The sequence below is a fragment of the Schistocerca serialis genome, chromosome 6, assembly GCF_023864345.2.
Source record: "Schistocerca serialis cubense isolate TAMUIC-IGC-003099 chromosome 6, iqSchSeri2.2, whole genome shotgun sequence".
NCBI classification, from domain to species: domain Eukaryota; kingdom Metazoa; phylum Arthropoda; class Insecta; order Orthoptera; family Acrididae; genus Schistocerca; species Schistocerca serialis.
In genome coordinates, this window is record NC_064643.1 from 476,621,153 (window position 1) to 476,635,613 (window position 14,461).

Sequence of the window (14,461 nt, forward strand, 5' to 3'; positions counted from 1 at the left end):
GCTCAATATTGCACACAAAAATGCAACGCCACCTACCGTGCTGATTTAAGAATGTAAATTTTCCAGGCCCCCACTTGAATGCATACACAAAAATTCATTTAAGTCGATCCAGCTGTAGATAAATAACCTAGATACTGACTGCAGCGCCATCTGCCGGGCTGATTTGTGAATTTAAATCATCCAGGCCCCCACTTGAATGCATTCACAAAAATTCATTCATATAGATCCAGCCGTTTAGTTGCAGTATAGACAAATAACCTAGATACCGACTGCAACGCCATCTTTCGGGCTGATTTGTGAATCTGAACCATCCAGGGCGCCACCCAAACGCATACAAAAAAATTTATTCAAATCGGTCCAGCCGTTTAGGAGTAGTTCAGTGACATACACACGTACAGTAGAATTATACACAGGGTGAGTCACCTAACGTCACCGCTGGATATATTTCGTAAACCACATCAAATACTGACGAACTATAAAGGCACATTTGCATGCCGAGCGTGAGTTTCCTCGGAAACGCGAAATATTAATTAAATAAATAATCAGTGACAAATAAATAAAGCCTATGGCACACAACTGCAGCGCTGTGTCGCTGATAAAACAAAAGCACAATTACGTTACTCTTATGTTTGATTAAGAAAGAGAGAGCTCTGGTTGAAGTGGTGCGAGAAGCACGTATTTTATTTTATTGTCTGGCACACCGCCATATTTCATGTTATAGAAGAATACTGCGAGTTGCAACCACACTAGGCACTCGATTCTGTAAAGAATTTATATTTATAAAAGTAAGTAGGATTATGAACTGTAGGCTTATTCATTGAATATATCTGATTTAACTAACTGTGTAACTTTTTTATGTTTAGTAGACAATCACCTCTGTACGACGTATTGGCATGGCTGGCAAATTATTGTAATATTGAGATTTAGATTATGAGTCCGCACCTACCGCAGCAGTCTTTGGAAACGATTTAATTACGAAGTCCGATTATTCAGTTTTATTTCACGGTCAACTACGAGTAACATTGCCTTTACGAAAAAGCCATTGTCAAGCGTCTGATACTGAATAATTAAACGTCCGCGTTCCAGATAAGCAAATCCAATTGCAATCACATTCACCATCATACAGATAGAATAATCAATATCTAAATAACAATATATTATTTATTTATTTATTTATTTTATATTGGCGACTGCGTGTCGGACTTGTTATTTTGTCATTTGTTACATTGTTCTCTTTGTTTCATGTAAAAAATCAACCTTCTGGACCTGGACGTCAATGTATGAGAGATAACAAAATCTGAAGATATTTTCCAATTCTGAAATTTTGCGGGAAGACGCAATGAAGCTTCCAGCAAAATAAGGTAAGACGCAGCATCTTTGCATTGGTAGGCTTGACCAGACGTATAATTCAGTGTATTAGCTTTTCAGTAAATTCTGTAGTGTTTCTTTTCTGCATAACAGTTTCAGTGATAAATTACATTCTCAGTACTTTTCTCTAAACAATGACGTGTGCAACAATACCAATGCACGAGTGTACAATATGGCCGACTTCTGTACGATATCATGTAACATGGCTAGCAGCCATTACCAATAATCTCAAATTCAGTTTATATTTTTAAATTAACAGACGGCCATTGTTGCTGCGAGCGATTCATGCTCAACTACATTTTATTTTAAAATCAGTGTTAAAAATTTTCTTGAAACATATATCACGTGTGGCATGGTGGTAACTAGAGAACAATACGCAAAAATGGAACAGCAAGGACGTGCTATTCAGACGCAATCCGACTCGGACGTGAGACAAGTGTTAGAAAATGACTTTACGACAGCAACCGGTAGTGACGATTCATCAAATATTGACGCAGGTGTTGACGAAAATTTTGACGATAGGCCGTCCACTACAAAAATTTCAAAATCTCAATCAGAGCCCATGTTAGTGCATGGCGTCACGTCTAATGACGCGGCGGGGGCGGAGACCTTGCAAACGGTAAATATTGCCGACATGTTACAAGTGCTAATGAAACAAAACGCCGAAAACATGGCAGCCTTAAAGGCACAATTAGAGACACAAAATGTACAGTTAAAAACACAAAATGACGAAATCAAATCTGATCTCATAGCAATCAAGATAGGTAATGACACTTTATGTAAGCGTGTGGAGCTTATAGACGCCACACTGTCCAAACAGATGACCGAACTCAGTACTAAATTTTCCCAGCTCAATACGAGACAGGAAGGGACTACAACTGACGTAGCACTTTTACAGACACAAGTAAAAAACCTTGATGTCACGTGTGAAGTTCTTACTGAACAAATTCAAACATATCCTTCAGTACATGACAATCTTGAAAAACGAATTGCTGACGTACAGAATAAATTTGACAATGTTGAACAACACCTGACTGACATCTTACAATCAGATGCCACAGCTCATTTTCAAAATATTAATAAAGAATTTCATGATTGGGTTGAGAACAAGGACAAACATGTTGATGGATGCTTGCGTGAAAATTTACCAACAATTGTGCACGACTCCGTAGCGCAATACATTACTAATAACAAACAGCTGATCAGTGACGCAGTACAATCCGTCACTGCACCCATGAGACAATTCACCGATCAACTACAGTCTGAATGTAACGAAAATATCAGTCAAAATGTACAGTTCAGAAACCAATATACATTCGAGTATGATACACACATTCCGCACACGACAAATACACAAGAACAAAACACACCACGACTACAACACATACCACGATGTGGAAACACAAACACAAGCTATTATCATGGTAAACCACAGCAACATTATCGTAATTACTCGCCAGCTGAACATACCAGTAATTACAGTGGAATAAATCCATATCACAATGCGAAGGAAGATGAAAGCTTAATGAAACACAGGCAATTTCAGATTTTTATCCCAGAAAAACGAACCATTCATCCGGTGATTTTTCTTAAGTCTTTTAGTAACGCATTTCCACGCACTTGGAGTGACCGGAAAAAGATTTCATATATTGTCGGTTGCATCCAGGGCGATGCGGCTGTCTGGGCATGCAGTCGGGCTGACGTATGTGCCACGTACAGTGAGTTTGAGCGTGCCTTTCTGAACAAGTTCTGGTCGCAATCCGTCCAGGAGCGGCTCAGAGGACAAATTTTAGAACCTGAAACTTTTAACAGTAAAAATGGTAACTTACGCAGATATTTTGAAAAATGCTTGAACATGGGACATTTTTTAGACGAACCAGTCGCAACGCGTGATATACTCCGAGCGTTGAAGGCCAAATTGCCTTTCAACATTAAAGAAAAACTTCTACATATCCCGGATGACGATTCAGATTATTTTTTAACAGCTTTAGATTCGGTTGACATGTTACTTGAAGATCAGCGCTTTGCGCGGCAAAACAGCAGCCACAATGTTTACACTAGTGGTATGCAAAACATGCAGGCTTGCCAACACAATTCTGGCGCGCCCACAGTTGGATACGCGGTACAACAAAAACAGCAAACTCACATGCCGTCTCAGTACGGAAATCAAAATCAACACGCGTATTCCAATGCAAACAATAGTTACAACAGTAATAACATTTCATGCGGCAATCCATACAAAAGGCACCGCGGTAATAACTACAACGGTAACAACGGATACAAAGGTAATAACAAAAACACAAACAGAAATAGAAATAATAATAACTACGAGCCAAGACAGCATCAAGGTTGGACTCGTAACGATCAGTACTTTCATTCAAACTCTGCTTTACCACAGCAGCCACCAGGTCAAAATTGGAGCATACCTTACGACCGACAGGTGAGTTATAATGCGCGGCAGCAGCAACGACCGCAAAAGTTTGGAGATCACAATAGGCAATATCCGAATGTGAATATAATGGAAATGACACCTGATGCACAGCCTCAATCTGTGTCAGTACCTAGTACAAATGCTAATCCAACAAACTAGAAACAGTCACTTCTATGCCCCGGGTCGTGGCTGAAGAATTCTTGGGGGGCGACTTCAATGTTAATCAGTTATTTGACACCACACTTGAACAACAGAATAATGATATGCCGAGTAATTCTAAACAAAAACTACCTGTTTTATTTATAAGATGCAACCACAATAACAATATATCAGATGAACTTTTACAAGACAGTACACAATGTCGTTTAAACACAAATGAAATTGTTTTAGCATCTACTACTGGTGTAGTAGGTGGGATTCCAACTACTATTATCCTAGATGCAGGTGCAGCTGTGAGCGTTTTGTCTTTTAATTTCTATGGAAAGATGTGTGAATTGGAACCTGTGCCTGAGTTTCCTGCCCAAAACTGTAAAATAACTACTGCACTAGGTAATAAGTCATGTGGGGTTGCGAAGCAAGTTTTTGTAAACGTTAAAATAGGTAATGGAACCGTACAGTGGCCATTCCTGGTTGTACAAAACCTTGTGACAAATTGCATATTGGGAATAGATATTATGAGCGAGAAGGACTGCATTATAGACTTCTCCAAAGGGAAATGTATTTTGAATGATAAAGGCAGTGTAACTATTATTGATTTGGACAGGAGAACTCTAAAGCATGACAAACGCTGTACAGGGTACAAGGTTCAGTTAGTGCTTGACAAAGACATTCAAGACATTCAAACACACTCATCTGACACAGAGATAATGGACTTGAAAACATTGCTTGATCATGGGATAAGTGAAGCTACATCTCTCAGTGTACATGAACGTATAAAGCTACAGGAAGTGTTATACAAATATTTACAAGTTTTTACCAAACGATTAGGTGTTATCAACACGTATGTGTGCAAGATTGAAGTTAAGCCTCACAAGATCTTCTACCACTGACATATAACGTACCGTTATTTCAACGACCTGCTGTGTGGCAAGAACTAGAACAAATTACAACATAGATAATAAGCAGTATAGAAATTTTCATTTCAGCGGTTCCAGTGACGCAGTTGAAGACAGAAGAACTTTTCTTTCAACGCCGCGGCACCACCGAGAAGACTGAATATTAAAGTAAAATTTATGATTACGTAGCAGTGGATGACATATTAATTTTTCACGGAACATTTGTTACTGAAGGTACCACTGACTTGGTGTGACACCTGACGAACTGACAGACGTCATCTGTGAAGCGATCTTTTACTTTGAGAAATAGATTAGACACACATCTCTCAACACGAAAAGCATCTATCAGTAGTCAAGGCCACACAGACACTCTACACATACGCACAAAAACGCGAGGAATCGAACATTTTCTCTCTCTTACTATTTTGAATATTTATTGAGTAGTGAAAACGCCTGGTCTTGCCTACTGATGTAATGAATGTTGTGTCTAACCTATCTTAATTTCAGATGACATCACAAAAAACATCGATAATATCCCAGCAAAACCGCTAAAGAGGATGTAAATATCTGCAATTCATGTAATCAAATGTGACACAATGTAATAACCTATAGCGATGTAATGATGATGTAAACATGTCTATGTGCAACTATATTATGTTTATGCTAAGAAAATATGTGACGTGTGTATGTATAATTACTTATTTTTTTAACTGATGTATAGTGTAACTGTTACTATGTAAAAATTTGAACAAAACGAGTGCCAAAAAGACATTGCATAGTGAACCACTGTTCACGGACATTAACGAACATTACTAACTCTGCAACTACGCGGAAACCTATGTGAAAGAAACTGTTAATGCCATTCATTATGCAGCGTATCTATGTAAACGCGATGAACGATTTCCTTGATTAATAACTACGAACATTTAGGTGAGCTATATTCAGCAAAAAACTGAAAATGTGAAGTGCATAATTCGTGCATCGTCTAGTGATATTACTACAGTACCCAACTTCAAGATGTTAACTGGATTAAATGGACACAAAGTGCCTGTCCAGAAAACAACACGACGGGTGGAAGAATTTTGGTTGGAACTTCAGGGAATGAAATGTTCTCGAAATGTGACGGACACTCTTACCTGGACTGTCCAAGGATCGACGCCAGCTATGTGCCGTCCGAGGTTCTGCAACCAAGCTTCCACGGAATATCGAAAACGAACTGCACGTGGACCAATTACTCGACGGGTCACGTCTGATCTGTAATAAGCAATGCTTTTAGTCACAACGAACTGCATCACTACGACTATAACGGAAATGAGAAATGGACACGCTTATGTATTAATCACGTTGTTATACAACGATGTTACTGTGATCAAAAAACTTTACCACGACGATACTAACCTGTAAAAAATTATTGTGTAGCGGATGAATATGAACTGTAATAACGACACGATGGGTATAGGTCAACGCACCTGAAAAATACGGACATTTTTCTTTGAAGTATTTCAAAACAATACTTTGTAACTAGAACATTCAACAATCTAAGTTGTATTGTGTTATAACAAATATTGTAAATTTAAAACTAAGTTACCTGTCATAGAATGTAGTCTTCATATGTAATCTTGGTTGAATATTTTCTTTGTGCAACGACTGAAAAACGCGCGCACACGAACAATATGATCTGCAATACTGTGCCGCGTGATCTAACTGTACGATATAACGGCAGTGCCGCAGTTACACAGACGCTTCTGCGCATGCGCGCACTCTATCTGCCAACATTAGAACTTTTACGGCGAAATATTAATTAAATAAATAATCAGTGACAAATAAATAAAGCCTATGGCACACAACTGCAGCGCTGTGTCGCTGATAAAACAAAAGCACAATTACGTTACTCTTATGTTTGATTAAGAAAGAGAGAGCTCTGGTTGAAGTGGTGCGAGAAGCACGTATTTTAGTTTATTGTCTGGCACACCGCCATATTTCATGTTATAGAAGAATACTGCGAGTTGCAACCACACTAGGCACTCGATTCTGTAAAGAATTTATATTTATAAAAGTAAGTAGGATTATGAACTGTAGGCTTATTCATTGAATATATCTGATTTAACTAACTGTGTAACTTTTTTACGTTTAGTAGACAATCACCTCTGTACGACGTATTGGCATGGCTGGCAAATTATTGTAATATTGAGATTTAGATTATGAGTCCGCACCTACCGCAGCAGTCTTTGGAAACGATTTAATTACGAAGTCCGATTATTCAGTTTTATTTCACGGTCAACTACGAGTAACATTGCCTTTACGAAAAAGCCATTGTCAAGCGTCTGATACTGAATAATTAAACGTCCACGTTCCAGATAAGCAAATCCAATTGCAATCACATTCACCATCATACAGATAGAATAATCAATATCTAAATAACAATATATTTTTTATTTATTTATTTATTTTATAGAACCGATTCCACAGTCCGAACGTGAAGAGAGGGGTTAGTGTAATTGTTTCATACAAACCATACAAAAAAGCACGGAAGTATGTTTTTTAACACAAACCTACGTTTTTTTTAATAGAACCACGTTAGTTTTGTTAGCACATCTGAACATATAAACAAATACGTAATCAGTGCCGTTTGTTGCATTGTAAAATGTTAATTACATCCGGAGATATTGTAACCTAAAGTTGACGCTTGAAACTTCCGACGTTCAGTTGCATGTTGTAACAAACACGGGCCACGGTCGGCGAGAAGCATCTGCAGGGACATGTTTACGATGACGACCGTGTTTACGAGTGTGGCTGTAGTGCACTGTTTTGGTTTGGTCTAGCTGTCTCAGTGTCCGCATGTAGCGCTTGCTGCTATTGTTATTCTGCATTCGTCTCCGGACGCAGACCAACTGTAGTACACCGTGTTACCAGACGTCTGTGATAGTGTAGTGTTGTAGGAACTGTGACCATTGTGTATTCGAACTCTGAAAAGGCGGAGATGATACTTATCTACGGCGAGTGTCGACGAAATGCAGCTGAAGCCTGCAGGGTGTATGCAGAACGGTACCCGGACAGAGAGCATCCAACGTGCCGCACATTGCAAAACATCTACCGCCAACTGTATGCAACAGGTATGGTCGTAGCACGCAAACGGGTCCGTAACAGCCCCGTCACAGGAGAAGCGGGTGCAGTTGGTGTGTTAACCGCTGTTGCCATGAACCCACACATGAGTACACGGGACACTGCGAGAGCCGGTGGACTGAGTCAAAGTAGTGTCATGCGCATACTGCATCGTCACCGCTTTCACCCGTTTCATGTGTCGCTACATCAGCAATTACATGGTGATGACTTTAATCATCGAGTGCAATTCTGTCAATGGGCATTAACAGAGAATGCGTTGCAGTTCTACCTGTTTACCGATCAAGCGGGTTTCACAAACCATGGGGCAGTCTATCTACGGAACATGAATTACTGGTCCGTGGACAATCCTCGCTGGCTCAGACAGGTAGAGCGACAGCGACCGTGGACTGTAAATGTATGGTGCGGAATCATTGGCGACCACCTCATTGGTCCTCACTTCATTGCAGGGGCCCAAACAGCTGCAACATATATCGCGTTTCTACAGAATGATCTGCCAACGTTGCTCGAAAATGTTCCACTGGAAACGCGTCGACGTATGTGGTATCAGCATGATGGTGCACCTGCACATTCCGCAATTAACACTAGGCTGACCCTTGACAGGATGTTCGACGGGCGTTTCATAGGACGTGGAGGACGCATAAATTGGCCAGCCCGTTCTCCTGATCTTGCACCTCTGGACTTCTTTCTGTGGGGTACGTTAAAGTAGAATGTGTACCGTGATGTGCCTACAACCCCAGAGGATATGAAACAACGTATTGTGGCAGCCTGCGGCGACATTACACCAGATGTACTGCAGCGTGTACGACATTCATTACGCCAGAGATTGCAATTGTGTGCAGCAAATGATGGCCACCACATTGAACATCTATTGGCCTGACTTGCTGGGACACACTCTATTCCACTCCGTAATTGAAAACGGAAACCACGTGTGTACGTGTACCTCACCCCTCATGGTAATGTACGTGTGCGTCAGTGAAAGAGACCAATAAAAAGGTGTTAGCATGTGGACGTAATGTGCTGTTCCAGTCTCTTCTGTACCTAAGGTCCATCACCGTTCCCTTTGGATCCCTACGTAATTCGATGCTCTCCGATACACACGATCGAACAGCGGAGGAGTGGTACTCAAGCGTCAACTTTAGGTTACAATATCTCCGGATGTAATTAACATTTTACAATGCAAAAACGGCACTGATCACGTATGTGTTTATATGTTCAGATGTGCTAACAGAACTAACGGGGTTCCATTTAAAAAAACGTAGGTTTGTGTTAAAAAACATATTTCCGTGCATTTTTTTTATGGTTTGTATTAACCAATCACACTAGCCCCTCTCCTCACGTTCGGTCTGTGGAATCGATTCATCAGTATTTGATGTGGTTTACGAAATATATCCAGCGGTAATGTTAGGTGACTCACCCTGGCCGGCCGGAGTGGCCGAGCGGTTAGAGGTGCTACAGTCTGGAACCGCACGACCGCTACGGTCGCAGGTTCGAATCCTGCCTCGGGCATGGATGTGTGTGATGTCCTTAGGTTAGTTAGGTTTAAGTAGTTCTAAGTTCTAGGGGACTTATGACCACAGCAGTTGTGTCCCATAGTGATCAGAGCCATTTGAGCCATTTGACTCACCCTGTATATAAAGATAATCTGTGTTAAATGAATCCTGTGACTTTTGAAGTAATGAATTCGATGTACATGTTCTTCGCAAAATCAAAAATATCAATTCATTTTGAAACACGAATAGGCGGCCTAGTAACTGTTAATGATTATCTCTGGCGGAAATCGCAAAACAACGCCGCTACTGCAATGACAGATAGCGTCGTGTGGCGTGGCTTCACGTATCTCGACGAGGTGGAGAACACTGGTTGGCCATAGAAAAAGAACACTACACCTACTCTGCTCGTGGAAGTGCCAGCAGGCAGCAATAGGAGGCGTCACAAATAGCTTCCGACGTGGGGCTCGAAGGTAAAAAGTCAACAATATACAGTTCACACATGTTAATTTGTGAATTATTTTGTGACTGTATACGAACGAAATGACCATTCGTGTAAACGTGCTCGTGTTATATGTTCGCTGTCTTCGAGAAACTACGCACAGGGTGACAGGAAGGAAGTGCTACAACGAACTGAAAGCGATAGACGTCGTGCCTGTGGGAGGCACACATACAGGTGTTATAAAAAATGCAAAACCCAAGTACGTATCGAAATAATTGACAAGAGGAGCTTACCGTAATAATCGATATTTAAAGTTTGAGTCATAGTTCTGCTTTGGTTAAACACATTGTAACAGCTGGTGGATGACTATGGCAATTTTGTTGCACGGTCGAATTTTTTTTGTAGCCTAGACAGTGTTTGTGTATTAAGTATCTGTAATTGTGTTAGTGTTGATTGGTATTAATCTGTAGCATTTGACCATGTCAGAGAAGTCCTATAGGTTGAGATCTATTGCAGAGGATGTGAACAAAGATATGACTAAAGAGGAGAGAATAAAAATGGATGATAATAGGATAGAAAACCTATTCCCTGAACAGATGAATAAGCCAGGAGAATTACAGTCATCTTATGGAACCAATATAGATTCGTTATTTGTGATGGAAACGACTGAAAGCAACACGTCGGAATGTAGGTAATCAATAGTGCTTCCACTGTACGACATAGCAGAATGGGTAGCCCCACAAATGAATTCGGGGTGGGTGTTTTGTTGGACTTTTTAATTAAATTTAAAGAGGTTATATTACAGACTACTCAAGAACAGGATCGAAAGGATCGAGAAATCGTTAGAGACTCAAAACAAGAAAAGAGACAACAGAACTCGAGAAACTGAGGCTGGACTTAGTCAGCAAGAAGTAAAAATGGTACCCTACAGGAATCGGTAAATACTTTAGAAAAGATGTGAAAGAAATATATAAAGAGCAGTCTACCGTGTCTGATAGAATAGATAATCTATCGATCAAAGTAAAAGACCTACAGCTAATGAGAAAGACGTAATGACTGAGGAAGAAATGTCCGACTGGATAGACACTAAATCAGAGGAGGTACGATCTCATGTAAAGAGCGCTATATAGTCAGTAAATCGATCAAGCAGGAATCATCGGCCCCTGGAAATACCGAAATAGTAGAACAACATAAAGCCGAGTTTCATATATTAAATAATAGGTAATGTCAGAAATTTTCACTTGGCAGAGTCAAACCAGAATCGATTACCACGTATGGGAGGCGGGCCAACCGAGCTAAAATATCTGGACAGATTGTCCGATCAACGTTCACCTATCAGTCCAGAGATAAAGAGAAGCAGGTATAGCGACAGCCAGCAAAAACTGGTTAGCAGTAGCGAAGATCCACATTATGGGAATCGACATTTTGACCGTAGAAGTGCAACTTTGTCGGCAAAAGTCGAAAACACTCTAAAGCGCCAAAGAAACTGGTATAGGTATGCGTATTCAAATTCAGAGATACGCAAACAGGCAGAATATGCCGATGCGGTAGGCAACGCCTATACAACACGTGTCTGGCGCAATTGTTACTGCTGCTACAATGGCAGGTTATCAAAATTTAAGTGAGTTTGAACGTGGTGTTACAGTCAGCGAATAAGCGATGGTACGCAGCATCTCCGAGGCAGCGATGAAGTGGGGATTTTCCCGTACAACCATATCGCGAGTGTACCGTGAACATCAGGAATCCGGTAAAACATCAAATCTCCGATATCGCTGCGGCCAGAAAAATATCCTGCAAGAACTGGACCAACGACGACTGAAAAGAATCGTTCAGCATGACAGAAGTCCAACCCTTCCGCAAATTGCTGCAGGTTTCAATTCTGGGCCATCTACAAGTGCCAGCTTCCGAACCATTCATCAAAACTCATCGACATGGGCTTTCGGAGCCGAATGCCCACTAATGTACCCTTGATTACTGAACGACACAAAGTTTTACGCCTCACCTGGACCCGTCAACACCGACATTGAACTGTTGATGATTGGAAATATGTTGCCTGGTCGGACGAGTCTCTTTCACAATGTATCGAGCGGAACCTCACAAACCCATGGACCCTGCATGTCAGAAGGGTATTCAAGCTGGTGGAGGCTTTATAATGGTGTAGGGCCTGTGCAGCTGGAATGATATGGGACATCTGATACGTCTACATATGACTCTGACAGGTAACACGTACATAAGCATCCTGTCTGATCACCTGCATCCATTCATGTCCGTTGTGAATTCTAACGGACTTGGGTAATGGCAGCTGGACAATGCGATGCCTCACATGCCCAGAATTGCACAGAGTGGTTCTAGGAACACTCTTTGGCCTTTAAACGCTTCCGCTGGCCACCCAACTCCCCAGACATGAACATTATTGAGCATGTCTGGGATGCCTTGCAATACGCTGTTCAGAAGAGACCTCCACCCCCTCGTACTCTTACGGATTTATGGATATCCCTGCAGGATTCATGGTGTCAGTTCCCTCCAGTATTACTTCAGGCATTAGTCGAACCCATGCCACGTAATACTGCGGCACTTCTGCAGCTGTATTAGGCAGGTGTACCAGTTTCTTTGGTTCTTCAGTGTAGTACAACATATTTAAAGCCATGCAATTCCATACGTTTTCAACAGAGGAAAATTCTGTTCGCCCTATGGTGTTCGTAGAAAGTTTTCGGAAATGTGTTCCCTAAATCCTGGAATGAGCACGATATAATTCAGTTTATAGTGTCGAAAAGTGTCGCTGTGAGCATCTGAGGTAGCTGAGACTTGTACATCATGATATGAATTTGTAAAACTACTTATTGCGAAATATTGGTCGAAAACAAAACAACATAGTCTTATAAACGATATCTAGAGTCCAGAATTTTACAACCCGAAAAACGGCACTCTTCGAAAGTATTTTGAAAGGTACATAAATAAGACCCGATACTGGGATGAACCCATCAACCATAGAGAGGTGTTAAGAATTCTGAAAGGGAAATTAACAATTCATCTGCGAGAGAAACTAATTAATTTATCCGAAGATGACTTAGATCAATTCCTTTCAGTAGTACACTCGCTAGAAGTAACCCAAGTGACGCTAGGCAATTCGGAAATCAGACATTTCATGCAAACCCGTACAACGGGTTCCACGGTAATTGTCGCAATGAAAACCATCGCAACGAAAAATCGTAATCATTCGTAAAACAGAATGCCCAATTCACATGATCATCATCCCTGTAACTCGAGTAACAATAATAGTGCTATGTAGAACAATAATAATAGACATTATGGACAGAGACTAAACGACAGTAATAGCGGGTCCTTCAACTACACACGGAAGCGAAAATATGACGACCATAGTATGCCATCGAAGAATAATAACACGACACATTAAATGGGGTAACCAGTTGGGCGTTCTATGGACAGTGTCTGCAAATGTAATAGATATTCAGGGCAATACATGCCACCTCAAATAAAATTGAAAATAGGCCGTGTAGCCAAGACCGTGAATGGTAGTTGTAGAGGAATGGAATAATGGCAGGACAACTGAATAAACAAACGAGAGCCAGCCTCTTTACGCCTTCCGGAAGTGGCTGGTCGTAAAGAGGAAGGCGAAACATCATTAGAAGTAAGAGTGCTAAGACACAAAGATGGGATGACATTAGAGAAGAATTACTAGAAAATCCGAGTGGTCGTAGAATAAAACCTACTGAAATGGTACAGGCAAAGGTCGAAGCTTTAATAAACGATGAACCTGTAAATATCCTGCTCGATACTGAAGCAACTTTTAGTGTGATGAGCGTTTGTCTGTTTAAACATTAAATACTAAGCAAAAACTGTCTGTGTTGCCAGTTTCAAAATGTACGCTGTCAGGTACGTTGAGTGCTCATTCCGTTCCTGTGAAGTTTCAGGTGCAAGTAGAAGTGGTTGCACAAGGGGAAAGACTATTAAGCACTTTCTCATTATCTCCTACACTATCTTCTTCGTGCATCTGGGGCCGGATTTTTCTGAGGGACAAAATTCCAGTAATTGACCTCTTAAAAGGTGTAAGCACCCTAGCCAATGACGGGCGAATTATTGTTTTTAGCCTGGTGGGCAAATTGGAGTTGCACGGCCTATTCTGCCAGAGAATAAAAATTTGGAAATTGGTGGTAAGATCCTATGAGACCAAACTGCTGAGTTCATCGGTTCTTAAGCTTACTCCCTGCTTTATCTAACGTAAACTAACTTACGCGCTAAGGACAACACACACACACATCCATGCCCAAGGCAGGACTCGAACCCCCCGGGGGGGGGGGGGGGGGGGGGGGAAGCCGAGCGGACCGTGACAAATCGCCCTAGAACGCGCATCTACACCGCGCGGCCCAGATAATAAACATAAATTATTTAGGTACTAATATTTTATATTTAAAGGACAATTGTGGACTAAGTGGATTAACAGCAGACAACTCATCGGACATTGAAAACGTTACCCAGTTAAAAGTAGTCGAATCTGAAGTATAGCGGAACGAATTAGCTAGCTTGTTAAAGGAAT